Genomic DNA, 13,500 nt, shown 5'->3' on the forward strand with positions numbered 1-13,500 from the left:
CCCTCTTACTGCAGCACACCTCACACTCTGCCCAACCTGTGGCACCATTCATGACCAGCCCATCAGTGAGGCCTGGAAGAATTACTCCCAAGCCCCACTGAATGCTCTAATTAGTCTGCACTGGTATAAAATGCTGTGGTAAGTGAACCAATATATTAGCACCAGCTTGAACTATCGAATCAGAACCAATTATCACTAGTCACCGCACTTCACAAATCCTACCCCTGTGTTCACTGAATTTCACCTTCTCAAGGCCGTACTCTCCCAGTATATTACATTCTCATGGTTACTGTATAGTATTCCCACAGTCTAATCAAAGCTTTTGCAGCTCGTTCTGCTACATTCAAGGACACAGTGGTGCTGAAGACATTCAACAAGCACAAAGATTAACCCTTTACAATACATCCGTGAAGACATCAGTGAACTGGTGTGCTGAATGGGCTGACAGCCTTCGGGGGTTGACTCTCCGCTGATCAGTTCTCACGTCTGTTGCTGTTACTGACAATGGCTGCTTACTTGGAAGTCAGGTAAATTTTTTTTGTCTGGCATTGTGTTGCATGCCTAGAAGCATGCATAAAAGTTGTTTGGAGCATCAGGGAAGAAGGTTACATCCATTACAAAGGACCCTCATGATCTGGGACATGCCCTCCTCTCATTACCATCATTGGAAGGAGCTATGAAAATCAACATTATAGGAGCAGCTTCTTCCCTTTCACCATGAGATTTCTGAACAGTCCATGAACACATGAATACTACCTCATTATTACATTTTTAACATTATATTTTTGTAATCTTTTTGCTTCTAGACTGAACGCTGCTACATAACCATGAATTTCACATCATATAAGTTAGTGATAATAAATATCATTGACACCTCCAGGCTGGTAGGAGATTGAGAGATGCCCCTTCTGAGAAATCAACTTTACTACTACCTTGTGACATGCCCTCTTCTCATTACAACCAACAGGGAGGAAGTACGGGTGCCTGAAGACCCATACTCAGTGTTTTAGGAACAATCTCTTCCCTTCTCCATCAGATTTCTGAATAGTCCATGAACCCACAAACACTACCTCCCAATTTCTCTTTCGCACTCTGCATTTTTCTGTTATAGCTTATAGTAATTTGTTATGCCTGTACTGTATTGCTGTCACAAAACAACAAATTTCATGACTTTTGTCAGGGATAATACACCTAATTCTGATTCTGATTTTGACAAGCAGACCACAATCAATAAGGATAGGCAGCAACTCCTTCGCCATGATTAGTGCTGCATCCTCAGCTCCCTGGTCTACTCCTTGTGCACTCATGACTCTATGGCCAGATCTTGCTCTAACTCCATTTGCGAGTTTGCAGATTATACCATCATATCTCAAATAACAATGAGTCCAAGTAGAAGAAGGAAATAGCGAAATGAGTAACATGGAGTCACGGCAAATATTCTCCGTCTCAGCAGAACAAAAGAGCTAGTCATTGACTTCAGGAGGTGGTGGGGAGGGGTATGCACATGCTCCTCCCTTCATCAATGGTGCTGTGGTGAAGAAAGTTGGGAGCTTCAAATCCCTTGGAGTGAACCTCACCATCAGCCGGTCGTGGTCCAACCCTGTAGACACCACAGCTAAGAAAGCTCACCACCGCTTCTACTTCCACAGGTGACATGCACCCTTTGACCTTCACCTGTTTTTATCGATGCGTCCTATCCAAATGTATCATGGCTTGGTACAGCAACTGCTCTGCAACCACATCACAGAAACCAGCCTCCCCTCCATGGACTGTCTGCACTTCCCACTGCCTCAGTAAAGCAGCCAGCATAGTCAAGGACATCACCCATCCCAGATATACTCTCTTCTCCTCTCTCCAATCAGGCCAGAAAATACACATACCTGAAAGTACATACCATAAGGTTCAAGGGCGGCTTCTGTACTGCTAGTACAAGACTATGGAATGGTTCCCTAGTATGACACGATGGACTCTTGATTTCAATGTACCTCATTGTGTTGTGCACCTTCAGTGCTCTTTCTCTGTAATACCTTCTACTACCTCAGTGAGCTATTGTACCAAATTGATCTGTATGAATGTATACAAAGTAAGTTTTTCACTGCACCTTGCTACATGTAACAGTAATAAAGCTACTAATTTAATAAACCAATTTACCATGTCTGTCAGGACTTTACCTATTGGTAAAGGAATTGGTTGTTGACTTCAGAAGGAGTAGCGGACCGCACAACCCCATTTACATTGGTGGTGCGCAAGTGGAACAGGTCAAAAGCTTTAAGTTCCTTGGGGTCAATATCACAAATGACCTGACTTGGTCCAGTCAAACAGAGTCCACTGCCAAGAAGGCCCACCAGCGCCTTTACTTCCTGAGAAAGCTAAAGAAATTTGGCCTGTCCCCTAAAACCCTCACTAATTTTTATAGATGCACCATAGAAAGCATTCTTCTAGGGTGCATCACAATCTGGTATGGAAATTGTCCTGTCCAAGACCAGAAGAAGGTGCAGAAGATCGTGAATACTGCACAGCGCATCACAGAAACCAATCTTCCGTCCTTGGACTCACTTTACACTGCACGCTGTCAGAGCAGTGCTGCCAGGATAATCAAGGACACGACCCACCCAGCTAACACACTTTTCGTCCCTCTTCCCTCCGGGAGAAGGCTCAGGAGCTTGCAGAGTCATACGGCCAGATTTGGGAACAGCTTCTTTCCAACTGTGATAAGACTGCTGAACGGATCCTAACCCAGATCTGGGCCGTACCCTCCAAATATCTGGACCTGCCTCTCGGTTTTTTTACACTACCTTACTTTCCCTTTTCTATTATCTATTTATGATTTATAATTTAAATTTTTAATATTTACTATCGATTTGTAATCTAGGGAGCACGAAGTGCAGAATCAACTATCACTGTGATGATTGTACGCTCTAGTATCAATTGTTTGGCAACAATAAAGTATAAAGTATAAAGTATTGACATCAAGACAAAGTTAGGCCCAGAATCGTGATGATCTCAGCCAGCCCCCAATACAGATTACTACACCCGATCGACTATTCATGCCCATGGTGAATAAGAGGATTCTGTCTGAGCTGCTTCATTGAGAGTTGCTTGTGTGAATACAGGTTTCTGCTGCAAAATAGAAGAAATTATTGAAATTCACCAGATGCATCCAAAAATATGCATGTGTTGGTTAATGCTGAAGGATTAGGTGGGACAATATATTTCAGGGTGCAGGATGGTATATGGGCATGAGTGGGAGTTCCACGTAGTAATACTATCAGTGGTTTAGATATAACATTGATTATACAGAGCATACTTCTTTGGTCTGCGAGGAATAATCCAGGAAAGGATGATCCAGTCTTCCTGAAAATGCTGAGGAAATGGCTGAGTTCTGCAGGCTGGGAAGTTTTAGACCTGTGGGATCTACCTGCCCCAAAATAATATCATGGGCTGGGGAAATGGACCAGAGGGGAGATAAGTTGCAGAATGGCTTTAGTGAATGCAGCTGCTGTGACAAAACAGGACTTGCTTTGTGCATCAGCAACCGGGACACTTAGCAAAGGAACCCTGGAATAGAAAAGAAGGGTAAAGGCGACGATAAGTTACATCTGTGGCCTCTCAGACTTTTCAGCTCAGGTTAGAGGCAGCATCCTCTTAAGGAAGGAAGATCCAAGAGTCACCCAGCAAGGCAGGCGGAAACCACAGTAGCAGCTCTCTGTCCATTCTGACTGCCTACTAGACCATGCAGCTGGTAAAGACAGGATCCATATCAAAGAGCTTGCAACAGCTTCCCTTGTCAGGACTGGTCTCCCAATGGAAGTGCACCGGAGGTCTATTTGGGGTCAGAAATATACAATATGCTAGTGGGCACAGGGTCATTGATATCAATAACAGATCTTCGCTTGCACATGACTGGAGAGGGCATGTGCATTACCAGTGCAGGGTGAAACAATGACAACAGAGAGAAGTCAGCCTCAGTTAATTGATAGAGGAAGTGCAACTTTCAGAAGATTTTTGGATATGTCCAAACAATGAGGGTACTGTCAGGGGAAAGACACACTAAGTAAGGCAGGTGTTATCATAGACTCAGGTTATGTGGATGAGTCAGCGTCAGCAAACCGATGTGATCTACAGAAAGACAGCATGGCCAGAGAGGGACAGGAGTCAGGTCAATGTGTGTGAGTTATGTCAGGAGGTCTCGGAGGTAGGGGCCAAACTCAGACCAGAAGTGTTAGACGCAGTGGGAATGTAAGGTGCAGAGGAGTATGAGTGGGAAGACCTCAGGGAAAAAAGGGCACAAGAACAGGATACCAGAGAAATTGTAAGAACTACTGAAGCCAGTTTAGTAAGATGTTATGGAGATGTGAACGACTGTTGTAACTAGCTTAAATTGTTGAGGGACTGAGCAAAACAGCAACAGATTGCTGTTCAAAAGGAGCCAGAGGGAGACTAGGTGATGTTTCCATAGCAGGATGACTAAGTCACTGTAATGGAGATATCTGAAAAGGTAGAATTCACTGCCAGATGGATAGGACCACAGGTGGTACTCCTGACAAATGACACCTGCGTCTGTGAGCAGAGCCAGTGAAGCAGCCAGTGGAAACACTGGACCCAGGTCAAACATTATGATTCACTTTCTTGTCACCCTCACAGGCAGAACAAAAGACAATAACAATGTCCTTACAGAGAATTAAATGACAGATACCTGCTTGTTACTTCAATTTGACAGCTCCAGCTGAAAACAAACCTACAAATGAAAAGGAACAGGAACATGAATGCTGAAGACACAGATGGTGCATATCAGCAAGTTGTGATAAAAAAAAAGCATTACAGTGTAATGATAGCAACACGCACAAAACACTGGTGGAACGCAGCAGGCCAGGCAGCATCAATAGGAAGAAGTACAATTGATGTCTCGGCCCAAAACGTCGACTGTGCTTCTTCCTGTTGATGCTGCCTGGCCTACTGCGTTCCACCAGCGTTTTGTGTGTGTTTCTTGAATTTCCAGTATCTGCAGATTTCCTCATGTTTGTGACAGTGTAATGATAATTGGGGACGCAAGGAATTCTGCATATGCTGCAAATCTTGAGCAATAAAATCAAAAAGTTGGAGGAACTCAGCAAGTTCCACAAACTTAAAGGCCAGGCAGACTAAGGGGAGGGAGAGGGAGAGAGGGAGATATATGTGGCATAGAAATTAAACTGCTGAGTGTGATCCTGAAACAAAGTTAACCAGCTGGTGCCCTTTGCCAACACAGTAACTACTGACAGTCATGTCTGATAGTCCTCCTCCTGTATCAAACTCTACACTTCCCTACATTGCATTCCATCTGTCACTTCTTTGCCCATTCTTCCAAACTATTCAAGTCCTTCTGCAGACTACTGGCATCCTCAACACTTGCTGCCCCTCCACTTATTTTTGTAACATGCAGAAACTTGGCCACAAATCCATCAATTCTGTCATCAGGATCATTAACATATAAAGTGAAAAATATCAGTCTCAACACCGAACCCCTGTGGAACACTGTCACTGGCAGTCAATCAGAAAAAAATCCCCCTTCATTCTCACTCTTTACTTTCTGCCAGTCAGCCAATCTTTCTGTCCATCTTTCCTGTAATACCATGGGCTCTTACCTTATTTACTAGCTTCATGTGTGGCACCTTGTGAAAGGCCTTCTGAAAATCCAAGGAAATGACATCCCTGAACAACACACACACAATGCTGGAGGAGCTCAGCTGGCCAGGCAGTATCTATGGAAAAAGCACAGTCGACACTTGAAATACCAATTATACTCTTTTCCATAGCTGCTGCCTGGCCTGCTGAGTTCCTCCAGCACTGTGTGTATGTTACTCGGATTTCCAGCATCTGCAGATTTTCTCTTGTTTGTGGAATGACATCCCTGACTCTCCTTTGTCTGTCCTGCCTGTAATTTCCTCAATAAATTCTAGCAGATTTGTTAGTCAAGTTTTCTCGTTAAGGAAACCATGCTGACTTTGGCCTATTTTATTGTGTGCCTCCAAATGCCTGAAAATCTTATCCTTACTACTGTTATTCCAACCACTGAATTCAGGCTAACTTGCTTATAATTTCCAGCCTTTTGCCTCTCTTCGTTCTTAAAGAGTGGATTAACACATAATTGCAGCATGTTTTCATTATTCTTCTACTCAGCATACCTACCAATGAAGGCAAGCATGCCATATGCCTTCTTCACCACCTTATGCATTCACTTAGATACTTCCAGTGAACTAGGAACCTGGACCCCAAGATCCCTCCATGCCTCAATGCTATTAAGGAGTCTACCATTAACTGAATATATACTCCTTTCATTCTACCTACACATTGCAAAACCTTACACTTCCCCAAATTGAACTCCATCTAGCACTTCTCTGTCCATATCTATAACTGATTAATACCCTGCTTTCTCCTTTACGCTGCCCACATCTGCACCAACGTTGGCATCATGTATAAACCTGTTAATCCGCTCTTCTACATTTTTATCCAAATCGTTGACATATATTGCAAACAGAGCTCCCGGTACTGATTCTTGTGGGACATCACAGGTCACAGATCTCCAGCCAAGCCTTCCTTCTGTCTTCTTTGAGCATGCCAGTTCCAAATCTAAACTTGCAATTCACCCTGGATACCAAATGCATCCAAGATGAAACTGTGGTCAAATGCCTGGAACAACATTTTATTGCCACTGCTGCTACCATCTTGTAGATAACCATTTAGGTATAACGACTGTACAATTTCAGTGTAGGCCCACAAGGAAATGTGATAGTTGATTAATTGTGGATCAGAACTTCAGTGAAGGGCATTTTGGCTTCCCTGCTGATTCAGAGACTCATCAAACTTTAACCTTCCTGGGATTATTCTTGGGTTACGAAATTATGGATAGAAGGAATTCATTTCAGTGTGAACTAGTCTTCCAGAATTTAGCTTCAACAGATACTTTAAATGCTTTGAAACCAATGATTGGTATTCTGAATCGGTCCCATTGAAACTATGCAAGGAAAGACAATCAATGAACATTCATGTTAATTGAGGTCATTGAAAACTTAATGGGGATGTTAATGAAGGCATAAAGTGACTATCTCCTGTATTTAAAGGTTTGTCAATCGTCATTGATGAAGACCTCGACATCATTAGTCAAGAATCCGTAATTATCCGTAATTTCAACGTAATCAACGGTCAAGAAGGCGTTCTCTGCAAGCGTCGTGGAACGTGTAGAGCAGGACAAGACACAGAAGACGTCTTGTTCATCCACTGTGCCTAGGTCCCATTCCCAGCCATCTCGACTCTTGTCTTGTCACTGGATCCAGATGGGAATTGGGAAGAGACAGTGAGGCTGACGCCGCGCGTCTCTCCCTCACTTAAATCCAAATCAGGCGCTAGTCTCGACACCATCACGCCGGCTGGTGGCGCAGTGACATCAGCACCGGACTCCGGGAGCAAAGGTTCACGAGTTCAAATCTACATCATTAGTACTTTTTACGAGGTCGAGTTGCTAGCTCGACACTTAATGCGGCACGGATGGAAAGCATGCCCAGTAACGGCTCGACTAGATTTGAACTCGTGAACCTTTGCTCCCGGAGTCCGGTGCTGATGTCACTGCGCCACCAGCCAGCTATGATGTTGTCGAGACCAGCGCCTGATTTGGATTTAAGTGAGGGAGAGCTGCGCAGCGTCAGCCTCACTCTCTCTTCCCAATTCCCATCTGGATCCAGTGACAAGACAAGAGTCGAGATGGCTGGGAATGGGACCTAGGCACAGTGGATGAACAAGATGTCTTCTGTGTCTTGTCCTGCTCTACACGTTCCACGACGCTTGCAGAGAACGCCTTCTTGACCGTTGGACCTTTCATTGGTCTCGCCCGCTCAATCCGCCGGAGTCTGTCTTCACATGCTGGGATAGGCAACTCCCTGTCTCACTAAGGATTTGAGACCCGTCGGCTACCCTCACCTGGTTTAGCCAGCTTGTCAAAGCCGTTGCCCGGGGTGTGGCCGCTGTCACATGCAAACAGCTACGAGGAGTCACAGGTGAGAGCTGAGTGCCAGGTGGGGACCAAAGGTGGACAAACCGCCCTGAAAAGGATGCAACATGTTCCCCCACCAGAGGTGCTACCCCTCCCTGACCCCTACACCCCATCTCCTGTATTAGCACATTATTAAAGGCACAAGTCTGCCACTTAATGTGCAGTTCAGGACAGATCTGTTTTAAGACATAAAACCAGAAGATTTTGGAGCAGAATCAGGCTATTTGGTCCATCAAGTAAGGTCCACCAATTTTCCTCTTAGCCCCAATTTCCTGCCTTCTCCCTATATCCCTTCAGCCCTTGAGCAATCAAGAATCAATCAATTTCTACCTTAAATATACTGTACATAAAGACTTGGCCTCCACAGCTACCTGTGGCAAAGAATTCCACAGATTCATCACTCTCTGGCTAAAGAAATTTCTCCTCATCTCCATTTCTAAAAGTATGCCCCTCTATTCTGTGGCTGTGTCCTCTTGTCTTAGACTCTCCCATCATAAGAAACATCCTGTCCACATCACTCAATCAAGGCCTTTCACCATTCGGTAGTTTTCAATGAGGTCACCCCTCTTTCTTCTGAATTCCGGCGAATACAGGCCCAGAGCCATCAAACACTCTTCATATGACAAGCTATTCAGTCCTGGAATAATTTTCGTGAACCTCCTTTGAACCCTCTCCAGTTTCAGCCCATCCTCTCTAAGATAAGGGGCCCCAAACTGCTCACAATACTCCATGTGAGGCCTTACCAGTGCTTTATAAAGTCTCAAAATTACATCCTTGCTTTCATATTCTAGTTTTGTCATTTAATAGCTGGATGTGTATCAAAGGAACTACTTAATACAGTAACAAAAAAGGCGTATTTTGCGTGTCTGGACTTCGTGACGAGAAGCATTTTTTAGGCTAATGACCAGTATTTGCATATTCAGAGGTCTGTTGATTGGGATGTGCTCTCATTGTAAATATGTAATTATGCAATTACCTGATCACATACAAAATATTAAAGAAAGGTAAGTGATTATGACCATTTAAACTGTAGTTAATTATTTGTTGATATTATAGTGCTAAAAATATAAAAGATTGCGTTATGAGCAGAACTACAGATTCTCTCCCAAAGATCTACTGTGTTTAATATGACTTGTATATCATGGATGTGATTTAGTTTAGTCAGTCACAACAAGGCAATCTTGGATAATACTTATCTTTCAATTCATATCAACAATTCAAATCATCTAGTCATTATCATTTTGCTGTTTATGGGAACTAAATGTGAGAAAATTAGCTGCTGTGTTACCATAGTGAATGCATGGCAGAAGTCCTTCCGTGATCATAAAGTAATTTGGAATCAAGAAGCAAAAAAAAACTGAGCACAAGAGACTGTGTGCAGATGCTGGAAGTCCAGAGTAACACATACAAAACGTTGGAGGAACTCAGCAGATCAGGCAGGATCAATGGAGAGGAATAGAGAGTTGGCATATTGGGCTCAGACCCTTCAACAGGACAAAAAACAACTGAAAATTTTGGAAACCTAAAATAAAACTTAGAATGGTGGAAATATTCTTCGAGACTCACATATTTGTGGAGAGAAACACAGACTTGACCTTTCAGATAACTGGAGCAAAAACATAAACATCTGTAGTGTGAAGGTATTGGTTTTACTGACTGTGAAGTTCTAAATTCAAATGAAGACTATCCATGAGTATTCTCACTAAAGGGAAATTATGCTGTAATTACTCAATCTTCAAAAGTACCAGTTCATTTTCCTGTTTATTCTTAGCAGTTGCCAATATTCCCACTATTAAAATGATGGGTCTCCTCTCCCTAGCAAGGAGAAGATACTTCCAACTAACAATGTAGTTTAAAACACAGTTAATTTATTTTCAGTGATACACATTTAAATCCAAGCACCCTTCTTAAAATTTTAGACTCACAGAGGATTTCTATCTTAAACATTTCCAAATAATAAACCATTTCTAAAAACAGATTTCCAAAACAAGGTACAATTCCTAAACGTAAACACGAGGAATTCTGCAGATGCTGGAAATTCAAGCAACACACATCAAAGTTGCTGGTGAACGCAGCAGGCCAGGAAGCATCTCTAGGAAGAGGTACAGTCGATGTTTCAGGCCGAGACCCTTCGTCAGGACTAACTGAAAGAAGAGCTAGTAAGAGATTTGAAAGTGGGAGGGGGAGGGGGAGATCCAAAATGATAAGAGAAGACAGGAGGGGGAGGGATGAAGTCAAGAGCTGCACAGGTGATTGGCAAAAGGGATATGAGAGGATCATGGGACAGGAGGCCCAGGGAGAAGGAAAAGGGGGAGGGGGGGAAAAATGCCAGAGGATGGGCAAAGGGTATAGTCAGAGGGACAGAGGGAGAAAAAGGAGAGAGACAGAAAGAATGTGTGTATATAAATAAATAACGGATGGGGTACGAGGGGGAGGTGGGGCAGTAGCGGAAGTTAGAGAAGTCAATGTTCATGCCATCAGGTTGGAGGCTACCCAGACGGAATATAAAGTGTTGTTCCTCCAACCTGAGTGTTGCTTCATCTTTACAGTAGAGGAGGCCGTGGATAGACATGTCAGAATGGGAATGGGATGTGGAATTAAAATGTGTGGCCACTGGGAGATCTGCTTTCTCTGGCGGACAGAGCGTAGGTGTTCAGCAAAATGATCTCCCAGTCTGCATCGGATCACTATATCCCTTGCCCATCCTCTGGGTTTTCTCCCCCCTCCCCCTTTTCCTTCTCCCTGGGCCTCCTGTCCCATGATCCTCCCATATCCCTTTCGCCTATCACCTGTCCAGCTCTTGGCTCCATCCCTCCCTCTCCTGTCTTCTCCTATCATTTTGGATCTCCCCCTCCCCCTCCCACTTTCAAATCTCTTACTAGCTCTTCCTTCAGTTAGTCCTGACGAAGGGTCTCGGCCTGAAACGTCGACTGTACCTCTTCCTAGAGATGCTGCCTGGCCTGCTGCGTTCACCAGCAACTTTGATGTGTGTTGCTACAATTCCTAAAAACTGATTGTCCATTGCAGAAATTGAAGCCAGGCAAATGCATTCTAGTTTACCCCATGTTTCTAGATGTCTCTACTCTGTTCCTGATAAGCCTGAACAGCTCTCTACATTCCTCCCCATTCTCTGCCATTTGGGTGACTTCACACATATTTCCTCAGACACCCTTTTTACACAAATGGTCTAAAAGCCTCTTGGAGACACAAATTTCAGGTAATACTATAAAGCTAACTTCTTTGAGTACATAAACTTTCCAACTATAAACACATCTATTATTGATATGCTAAATAGTATTACTCATTTGGGTCTACAAGCTTTTTCTGTTTTGAAACAAGACAAATTAAATAACCTATTGTCTTATACTGCACTCTCAAGCAGTAATAAACCAGGTGTAGTGAGCTACATCCTACTTTTCAAAGACAGAGCTGTGCTTTTAATTTCAGGCTGATTACTACTTGCCATCGACATTTTAAGTACAGAAGACTAACTCCCGTTTTATGACCAGAAGTAATCAAACCAAAATTAGTTAGACATTTATTTACAGTACATCTATTTACGATCTTTCAAGTGGCAACTGCTGTGTTTAGAAAGTGAGTTTTGCAAAACATGACCAAGAAAGCAAATATTAATTGCAGTAGGAACTCAACAGGTCAGGTAACATCTGTAGAGGGAAACCGGACTCACACCACCAGCTTCAAGAACAGTTACTACTCCTCAACTATTAGGGTCTTAAACATAGGAGGATAACTACACTCATCTATTGAGATGTTCCCACAACTAATGATCTCACTTTAAGGACTCTTTATCTTGTTATTTCATGCTCTCGTTATTTATTGATATTTATTTATATTTGCTTTTGCAAAATTTTTTGTCTTCTATGTTCTACCTGATCTTACATTGATCCAGTTGTAGTTACTATTCTTTTGATTTGCTGAGTATGCTCGCCGGTAAAAGAATCTCAGGATTATATGTAATAACATGTATATACTCTGATAATAAATGTTATATTGAACTTTGAAGTTGACTGCCGACATTTCAACTTGAGACATTTCCTCTGACCTTTTATCAGATGAAAGCAATTTGGAGTATTCCATAGTTATGAAAGTTCTTTATGGGTATTTTATTTTGGTGCACAGACATCAATTAGAAATAAAATAAAACCAAGTAATTTCTAAACAGGTTGCCAATCTGGTGGGCAGTTTACTGCTCAAATTACATGTTGGAAATCAGCCTAAACAACTCATCCAAAAATTCTAGTACCGTATTTGCAATGAGTCATTATGTTTTGAATGAAACACAAATGTGGAGCTTAGGAGGGACGATGGCGTCTAACGGCGACTCTGTTTGGAAACAGTTTTACTTCTATCTTTGATATCTCTATTTTACCCTTTCAGGGTTCTTTTGAAGACTCTGACCTGCAGGTGCATGCTGACTTCGGTTCTTTGCGGGAATGGGACCTGCACTTGGACTCTCACAAATGGCCGTTATTTGAGATGCCAAGAACGTGGCCTAGAGGATTAGCACGCCTTCGGAGTTTTGGGATTTCATGGCAGGCGGACTCGAGGTCAGTGCCTCTGCAGGAAATTGGTATGTCGTGGGAGACAGAAGATTGAAAGCAGCTAGCTGGCAGCTGGCTGTGTGCCCAGGGACCCAATTTCTTTGGGCACAGAGTTCGGAAAAAGGGATGCAATCGATTTGTAACACTGTACATCAGTGATTAGTTTGTTATGTTTCCCCTCTTGTGTGTGAAACGGGGACACTTCTTCTTCCCTTATTAGGGAGTGAGAGAGCCTGTGGTATGTCAAATTACCGGGTGAACAAGTAGTTTTTGGGGTACTGCAAATCTGTGTCTTTATTGATGACACAATAAAGACACGCTTCAATGCTCAGTGGGGGGATGCCAATGTTTTTTTGTTAGTGGGGATGGGGGGGATCATTGCTTTGTTGCTGCTTACGCGTTGGGGGGGACTGGGTGGGGCTTTGTGGTTCTAACATTAAACTGTTGTTCATTCTTTGGGGCACTCCTCTGTTTTCGCAGATGGTTGTGAAAAAAAAGAATTTCAGGATGTATGTTGTATACATTTCTCTGACATTAAAAGTACCTTTGAAACCTTTGAATTCACTTCTTTCTGTCCAAAATGTATTGGTATGAACTAGATTTTGTGGAGTAGAAGAATCCTGCTTTAAGGAATGTCCCTTTTACAGATTATTTAGCAAATTATTCAACAACCCAAATTACTCTACAAGTAATTCTCCTTTTTTTTTAGTATTTGTTGTGCATTATAGTTCTGCCTCTCAGCTAGTTTAATTTTCACTCCATTGCATTAAGTTTTAAGTACATATTGACTAGAATTTTCTAAACCTTTTCAGAAATCACCTGCCTGCATTCTGACAGTTTAAACATATTAGGCTATAATCCAACCTATGACACATTTGCTTTAATGTGTACATATCGTGCAGACTGGAAGTC

General features: G+C 42.8%; 1 long non-coding RNA gene across 2 annotated transcripts in view; it reads left to right on the plus strand.

The window, feature by feature from the left end:
* The window catches only part of LOC134358716 (uncharacterized), a 79,474-nt gene extending 66,562 nt beyond the window's left edge, over positions 1-12,912 (plus strand). For both annotated transcript variants that reach the window (XR_010020930.1, XR_010020929.1), the window contains one exon: positions 12,425-12,912. This is a non-coding gene — a long non-coding RNA (uncharacterized LOC134358716). The remainder of the gene's footprint in view (positions 1-12,424) is intronic.
* Positions 12,913-13,500: the final 588 nt, after the last annotated feature.

Source organism: Mobula hypostoma, chromosome 2, assembly GCF_963921235.1.
Source record: "Mobula hypostoma chromosome 2, sMobHyp1.1, whole genome shotgun sequence".
In the NCBI taxonomy this organism is placed as follows: domain Eukaryota; kingdom Metazoa; phylum Chordata; class Chondrichthyes; order Myliobatiformes; family Myliobatidae; genus Mobula; species Mobula hypostoma.